The sequence below is a fragment of the Gadus morhua genome, chromosome 11 (genome assembly GCF_902167405.1).
Source record: "Gadus morhua chromosome 11, gadMor3.0, whole genome shotgun sequence".
Lineage (NCBI taxonomy): Eukaryota > Metazoa > Chordata > Actinopteri > Gadiformes > Gadidae > Gadus > Gadus morhua.
In genome coordinates this window covers 21,452,438-21,461,088 of record NC_044058.1, presented here as the reverse complement: position 1 = coordinate 21,461,088, position 8,651 = coordinate 21,452,438, and positions in this window count along the sequence as shown.

Below are 8,651 nucleotides of genomic sequence, written 5' to 3'. Positions count from 1 at the left end.
GGCGGCAGGTGCCAAGCTCGTCTTTCAGTGGAACCCCAAAGCCACACACACGGCCTCTGTTTTAGCAGAACTCTCCAAACCAGGGTTTCCATCGACATGCTTTTGATTGGGCAGCGGTTCACTTTCATAAGCAAATAAAGTGATTTCACTATTAAACTGAATTAGGTGCAATAGATTGTTGTCACTTAGACTCCTCCATTACCCATCAGAATTGCAGACATACTTTGGAAGAATGCCAAACACATCTTTTACGCCGCTTTGCACAGATATTTATTCATCCAAATGAACAAGACTGATAATTGGCCCCTGAGGGCCAATCACAAAGCGATTGGGAGGATCAAGTATTGATTGAGGTAATTTGGTAATTAATCACAGTTAGGCTTCCGCTGGATAACACCACACACATTTCCCAGCATCCGGTTTCACAGCTCATCCAAACTCTCAACCAGCGAACATAACATCTTTCTAGTTTACGCAAAAAAAAAAAAAAAATAGTGAAGCCTCACGCTATACAGTCCCGGCCTTGCGGATGACATTATGCTAAGGGCTGCAGCGTAACGATCGCTACGTGCGTATGGGGAAGATCAACCCTTAATTAAAATACACATGGGGGTGAAACGCAAACAAGAAAACATGGATCTGTATAATGACAAGCTGCGCAGGTTTATCATATGGAGAAGTCAATGAAACGCTTCACGACCCTGTGAGCTGTCAGGAGCAGGAGAGCCATCCTGGAACTTCCATTAGTGTGTTATCAGGTAAGTACCCTCCATGACCTCCTCGCCACCTTGTGTGTGTGTGTGTTAGGGAGTGAGTGACTGAGTGAGTGAGTGTGCATGTGCTTAAATGGTAATGTGCGTGTGTGCTTGTGCATAAGTTTGTATGTAAAGTGTGTGTGTGTGTGTGTGTGTGTGTGTGTGTGTGTGTGTGTGTGTGTGTGTGTGTGTGTGTGTCAGTGTGTGTTTGCCTGTGTGTGTCTGTTTGTCACTGTGTGTGACTGTGTGTGTGTGCATGTGTGTGTGCATGTGTCTCTCTGTGTGGGAGCATGTGTGTGTCGCATGTCTCTCTCTGTGTGGTAGCATGTGTGTGTCTGTGTGTGTGTCTGTCCGTGTGTGTGAGCATGCGTGTGTCTGCTTTAACAGCCCCATGTGTTGAAGGTAAGTGTGTTTAAAGCGCGCTAATCTGCTTAGTGAGGACACTTGATGCAGCTCGAAGTGACGGAGAGTGCTCCGCAGAAAGTTGTGATGCCTACTTTAAGAGAAAGTGAAACTGTCATTTAGAAAAAAATCAAGAACGAAATGGCGTCCAGGAATGTGAGGCCTGCAACAGCAAGGCTTCACATTCTGCTAGTGCATTGTGGGAAAAGCCGATCATTATTTTAGTTTCGAGTGTCTTCCGATAGTCTCCCATTATAGGCTGTCAGGATATTTTGGAGGTAATCTCGATGTGTTCCAATGATTGTGGCACAACTGTCACATAAATATGAAATATAACCCCTCTGCGATGATGATACACTGGCAGCTTATAAGGCAATTTGCACATGGGCTGCCTTAGCTTTAGCCTGGATCAATATAGTTGAATGTCAGAATGGGCAAACACAGGCTATTGGAAATATATTTCACAGTGGAGCAAATGGCACTTGCAGAAACTGTCACAGAAATCGGCGTATTATTATTTTCTGTCGTTTGTATCCTGCCCATGCATTCAGAGTCTAATGAGACTTTTTGTCCGATGTCAAGAAATCAATAGCGTCCTATGCTGTGATGTTATCTACCCGCTTCACATCTTTTCACCCTTGCTTCGTTAATTCTACATGCGGGGCTCCAAAAGTCACGCTTGTCTGACCCAACATCTGCCGATGTAAGGAACGACCATGCACCCCTTCTCCTCGACATTCCCTCTCTGGGCGGGAATGTCAAACCCTGCAACAGACCGTCCTTTCCCAAAGGCCCTCTCTATCTTCTGTGTTTCTGGGGCGCGTGCTTCTCCCTGGCTTCTTCAACTCTTGACACAACCCTGGGCTCCAGGAAACGATTTGACAGTGTGAAGAAGCTCTAAACTCTCACATCCGATTCGTCGAGCAACAGCCTGCAATAGGCTCCTCAGTACAGAGCCAGTGAGCAGCCAGCAGCTCACGCTCATCATGACCTATATCATATACCGTGCTGTAGACCCGACCACTGCTGCAGGCTCTGGGGTTTCACTTAGAAGATGTGTGATGTAATACAGAAAACATTGCTGTGGATTAGTGTGTGTGTGTGTGTGTGTGTCTCTTCATGTGTGGCTCTTCGTTTGGGTGTGTGGGTGTGTGTTTATGTTTGTTAGAGAGTGTGTGTCTGTGTGTGTGTTTTAATGTATTTGTGTATGTATATTTTTAATGTATGTGTGTCATCATTGTGTGATGTGTATATGTGTGTGTGTGTGTCCGGTGTGTGCGTGTGTTTGTGTGTGTATGTGTGTGTTTGTGGGTGTCTGTTGTGTGTTTGTGTTTTTGTGTCTTCATTGTGTGTTTGTGTGTATGTCTGTGTGTGTGTTTGTGTTCATGTGTTTGTGTGTGTGTGTGTGTGTGTGTGTGTGTGCGCGCGCGTGTGTGTGTGTGTGTGCGCGTGTGTGTGTGTGTGTGTGCGTGTGTGCGTGTGTGCGTGTGTGCGTGCGTGCGTGCGTGCGTGCGTGCGTGCGTGCGTGCGTGCGTGCGTGCGTGCGTGCGTGTGTGTGTGTGTGTGTGTATCTGCCTGATTATGCAACGCCACCCCCCACTGCAGGTATGGTGATATTGAAGCTTGATGACAATACGATTTCAATAACAAATCATACGAGTGAACACAGGTGTCTCTGTTGACGAGTGTGTGTGTGAGATTTAAATAGCATGAGAGTCTCTCCTCTATGCCTCTTCATTCAGTTATTTGCTCTCTGGGTAAGCAATTTATTTCGATTCATTAAGCGAGTCAATTAGGCTGTTCCCAGACTTTTCCTCATGCCGCCATTGGAATAGTCTTTTGAAAACTTGGTTGACTGTCATGTGCAGCGGCGCTTGTTTTGGTGTTGGTTACTTCCGACACTTCCGACACACTGGGACTCTGGGAGAGGCACGGTCTGTGCAAGTGGTGCTTCATAGCTTCATAGCTTCTTAGCTTCTTAGCTTCTTAGCTTCTTGGCTTCAGAGCTTCATAGCTTCTTGGCTTCATAGCTTCATAGCTTCTTAGCTTCATAGCTTCATAGCTTCTTAGCTTCTTAGCTTCATAGATTCTTAGCTTCATAGCTTCTTTGCCGGAGCTGTCATGAATAGCAGATTACTCCCAGCACCGTCTCACAAAGACCGCTCGCTCAGGAGATTATAATACACGCACACATGCACACATGCACACATACATACACTCAAGCAGGCACGCACACATGCGGCCGCACACATGTGAACACATGTGCAGTCACACACACGCCCTCATACATGGACATACCCACCCTCTAACATGTACACACACACACACACACACACACACACACACACACACACACACACACACACACACACACACACACACACACACACACACACACACACACACACACACACACACACACACACATGAATGTATTCTCTTTAACCTATAGCTATGTTTTGGAGCGTTTCGCTGCTTCTCTCCGCTCACTGGTGTTCCGCAAGTTTCCTCTTTGATGTATTATTCATGTGACTCTGTCTGTATATCACACCGCCACACGTCTCCTCCTATATTTTTGTCTGCAATCGGGTCGCTTTGAAGTGGGTTTAATACAGTGGTTTGCCGTAAAGTCAGCCGCTGATTCGTCGACATATGTATTTATAGGAACATTTATTATCCAAGCAGATGTTTTTGATGTTTACGGTGGCTTCAAACCAGTTTTCTTGTCTGAAATAATTAGGCATAATCATTCAGTAACAAACAAACTCCGCATGCACACACGAGACATGCATTAAAACAAGACTCTAACTTGGCCTGGAAACGTACATTTACATTAGCAAAGCACAGACGTAAACAAAAACACAAACTAATAATCCAATATATTGTGATGCATCACTCACTCTGACCTTTCTCACCACGGGGGAATTAACCAGAACGTGCATTGGGACTCTGCCAGATGCCTTAAGTCGTCTGTACCGTCAGAGTCATCAATAATCCTCCCACCTCGCTTTCGTCTGTGGTTTCTCAAAGTCTATTTTTTTTTTCTTATTATTATATTGGTTTGCCCATAATGCACCTCTCCTCTCCTCCCACATCTCCTTGCAGCATCCCACTTCCTCCAGTTCCCCTAACCTCACACTAAGGTCTTCCCACCTTGTGACTCTCTGTCTCTCTCTCTCTGTCTCTCTCTCTCTCTGTCTCTTTCTCTGCCTCTCTCTGTCTCTCTGCCTCTCTCGCTGCCTGTATTTCCATCTGTTTTTCTTTCTCTCTCTGCCTTGCTGTCTTTCTCTCTGTCTCTCTCTCTCAACGACCGAACTCTGTTTTTCTTCAGTTTGGCTCTATATCTCTTTAACCTTTTATTTTCTGCTTTCCTTTTTTCTATTATATTTTCAACTTTCTCTATCTCTACCTCTCTGTCTGTCTTTCTCTGTCTCTGTCTCTATCTTTGTCTCTGCCTCTGTCCCTCTCTATGTATATGCCATTTATTTTGCCTCGGTTGTGATTAAATTAAGTTTATTGTTTGGTTAAGTTAATCTCTCTCTCACTCTCTCTCTCTCTCTCTCTCTCTCTCTCTCTCTCTCTCTCTCTCTCTCTCTCTCTCTCTCTCTCTCTCTGTCTCTCTCTCTCTCTCTCTCTCTCTCTCTCTCTCTCTCTCTCTCTCTCTCTCTCTCTCTCTCTCTCTCTCTCTCTCTCTCTCTCTCTCTCTCTCTCTCTCTCTCTCTCTCCCCTCCCTGCTGTCCGCTCACCCACTGAACCAGAACACCCTTGTGCTATCACTCCTCACCCTCTCCCCAGTCAGGTCCAGTTAGATTTCCCAGTGCAGCTCTTCATCACAGCTTACAGTCTCCAGCGGCAGCACTTGCCCACCACTCAGCGGCTGGCGGTCGCCTGAAAGCCAAACCCTGGATGCACCTAAGCACTGTAGCACCTCGCAATGAACCTGATGTCTTTAAAACCGACGATGGCGGCATGTGGCTCAGGCGGGAGGGCGGGTTGGCTGGTAACCGGAATGTTGCTGGTTTCGATTCCCGGCTCCTCCTAGCCCGAGCAAGACGCCTTACCCTAACTGCTCCTGACGAGGAGGCTGTCGGCTTGCATGGTTAACACCGCCGTTGGAGTGTGAATGTGTGTATGAACGGGTGAATGTGAGGCAATATTGAAAAGCGCTTTGAATGGGTTAGCAAAGTGTGATATAAATGCAGTCCATTTACGAGTCACGGAAACAACCCCACCGATTAAGACCCCCCCCCCCCCCCCCCCCTCCTCAGATAGAATCGTTGCTTTTAATTGAGCCGGCTTGCTTTGCCTTAAACTTCTTTGTTAAGCAGCAGCCTAGTGTGGTCGAGTTAATGGGGGAGATGGATGGCTCGATGCTCCGGTCGTTTACCTGAGCAGTGGGAGGGCTCTCTGGCTCTGTGTTAATGCTGCTGTTTCTCTGACAGCCACCGGAGTCCATAGAGGCTGAGCTGCTATTTGCTGTGCATGTGAAGGTTGCTTCTTATGAGGGTATTTTACCAGGCCTTTCATTGGGATTTTCGAAATCACAGCTTCAAACAAGAAGACCTCATTCCTCCATCTTCAATAAGTGTGGCTGCACTTATTGTATGTTGTACGTCCTTGCACTTAAAAATAGTAGTTAGCATTGCGTAGCATCTTGTCCTAGTTATCTTTGTTATATACAGGGATGGGTTAACCTTACGATTGTAAGTGCTTGGCACTTTGTAAGAGGGCCAAATGAACATCCTTACTGTACCGACAGCCATATATTGTTTCTCTTCCTTCTGCCAAATGTACTTATTGTAAGTCGCTTTGGATAAAGGCGTATTCTAAACGCCCTGAATGTTAAATGTGAATGTCAATCTGCCTGGGAGGCTACGGTTCGACAACTCTACAATATTTGCACCTTTTTCCAGGCTGACCCCAGCATTTGGCCCTCTATCCTCCTCTGGCCTCGCCTCTGCCACGCGATGAGTTTACCTGTGAGCCTGAAGGAAGGGAGCTTGTTTAATGTCAATGGTGTGAACACAGCAAACCCTGACCCCCCCCCCGGCACCCAACCTATCGCCCACCTCCCCACCCCTCTGTCAGCTCAGCCAGCCGCGGCCTGATCGGTTGAGCCGTGTGGAGGTCTTGATTGTTAGCTTCTATGGAGCAAACAAGTTGATGCAGAGGGGAGGACGGAGCAAAGTGTCTGGCTGACGGACAGGAGGGATTATGGACGATAACGAGGGACGGAAAAAAGGGATAGGAAGAGAGACAGGAAATGAGACAGGAGGAGAGACTGGAAGAGGGACTGGAAGAGAGACTGGAAGAGAGACTGGAAGAGAGAAAGAAAGAAAGACAGGAAGAGAGAAAGAAAGAAAGACAGGAAGAGAGACTTGAAGAGAGACAGGAAGAGAGAAAGAAAGGCAGCAAGAAAAAGGGATAGGAAGAGAGACAGGAAGTGAGACAGAAAGAGAGACCGGAAGAGAGACAGGAAGTGAGACAGAAAGAGAGACCGGAAGAGAGACAGGCGAGAGAAAGAAATGCAGCAAAAAGGGAATAAAGAAAGAAAGACAGTGACAAAGGAAGAGAGGCAGTAAGAAAGAAAGAGAGACAAAAGGAAGTGATAAAGAAGGAAAGAGAAATAAAGAAAGTAAGCAGGAAGTTAAGCTATATATAATTGATAGAAAGAGAGCCAACAGATTGGCAGCGATGGTGGTATGGAGAGTGTAATGTATGCAGTCGACGTGGAGGGCAACATCTCCCTGCTGCCTCATCAGAGGGGCCTAATTGCGAGACAGGAGTGTGAACCAATCTGCGACGGCATTAATTGTGACAGGAATCTCGCACTCGCTGTCTGAGCCGAGTTGTCCTGCCTCAGGCTACGAAACTCCTGCCACACACATCGCAAACGCTGTTTACATTTGGCCCTGCTTCCCTAGCGTCAACCTACACTCCTCTCGAACCTCACGCTCTCTCTTTCTGTTTCTACTTTTTTTCCAAATGTTTTCTTCTGCCGACTCTGAGCTGTGATTATCCAGCAGGAAGGTGGCACCTACTATTTCCCACAAGGAAAATGTCCTCCTATTTTCTGCATGAGATACTTGCCTGTGTGTGTGTGTGTGTGTGTGTGTGTGTGCGCCTGCCTGTGTGTGTGTGTGTGTGTGTGTGTGTGTGTGTTTGTGTGTGTGTGTGTGTGTGTGTGTGTGTGTGTGTGTGTGTGTGTGTGTGTGTGTTTTTTCACATGTGTGTGTGTGTGTGTGTGTGTGTGTGCTTGCTCACAACCGGCTCACAAGGGGTCTGCCTCTGATCAGGCCCTGCCACCTTCGACATCCACCTCCACCAATTAATCTGCTCTTTGGATTTGATTGGTGGACCCCAGTCTCATCGACTGGGTTGATTTGCTCAAGGGCAAGGCAGCTGTTTGATGTGGACTATTGTTCAAACAGACCCGGGCCGTCCTCTGACGGGCGCGGCGGCAATTTACCCATCGCTGTTCCCCCATGAGGAGGCATGGAGGCTGGGGGAGCACAATTACCTAGACACAGGCATGACTGATTACACACACACATAAACACATAAACACACACGAACACATGAAAACGCATATGCACACACATACATGCATACACACACACACACGCGCACGCACGCATGCACACACACACACATGCAAAGACACAAACACACATACATGCAAAGACATAAACATGCACACACACACACACACACACACACACACACACACACACACACACACACACACACACACACACACACACACACACACACACACACACACACACCAACAAACCCCATGACCATGCCTCACCAACATGAGATAAACATGTTGCTGGTCGACTGCTCATTAAGCAGGCAGCCAGGGGCCTTTCAGGGGGAGTCAATACTAGAGCGGGCCGTTCCTACGGGGCCCGCCTGTCGATTACAAGTATAAAGACGGGCTAGAGCCGCCTCCATACATCCTCACAGCCCCCAGACACACACACACACACACACACACACACACACACACACACACACACACACACACACACACACACACACACACACACACACACACACAGGCTCGGAGAACACACTCACATAAGCACGGCGTGCACAAACACAAATTCAGGCACACAGACGAGTGCACGCACACACACACACACACACACACACACACACACACACACACACACACACACACACACACACACACACACACACACACACACACAGGCTCGGAGAACACACTCACATAAGCACGGCGTGCACAAACACAAATTCAGGCACACAGACGAGTGCACGCACACACACACACACACACACACACACACACACACACACACACACACACACACACACACACACACACACACACACACACACTTGTACACAAAGACATACACAAGAACTGGTACACACATGCACTTAGACACACACACACACGCACACACACAGACACAGAGACACACACACACACACACACATACCGATAGACACGTACACACA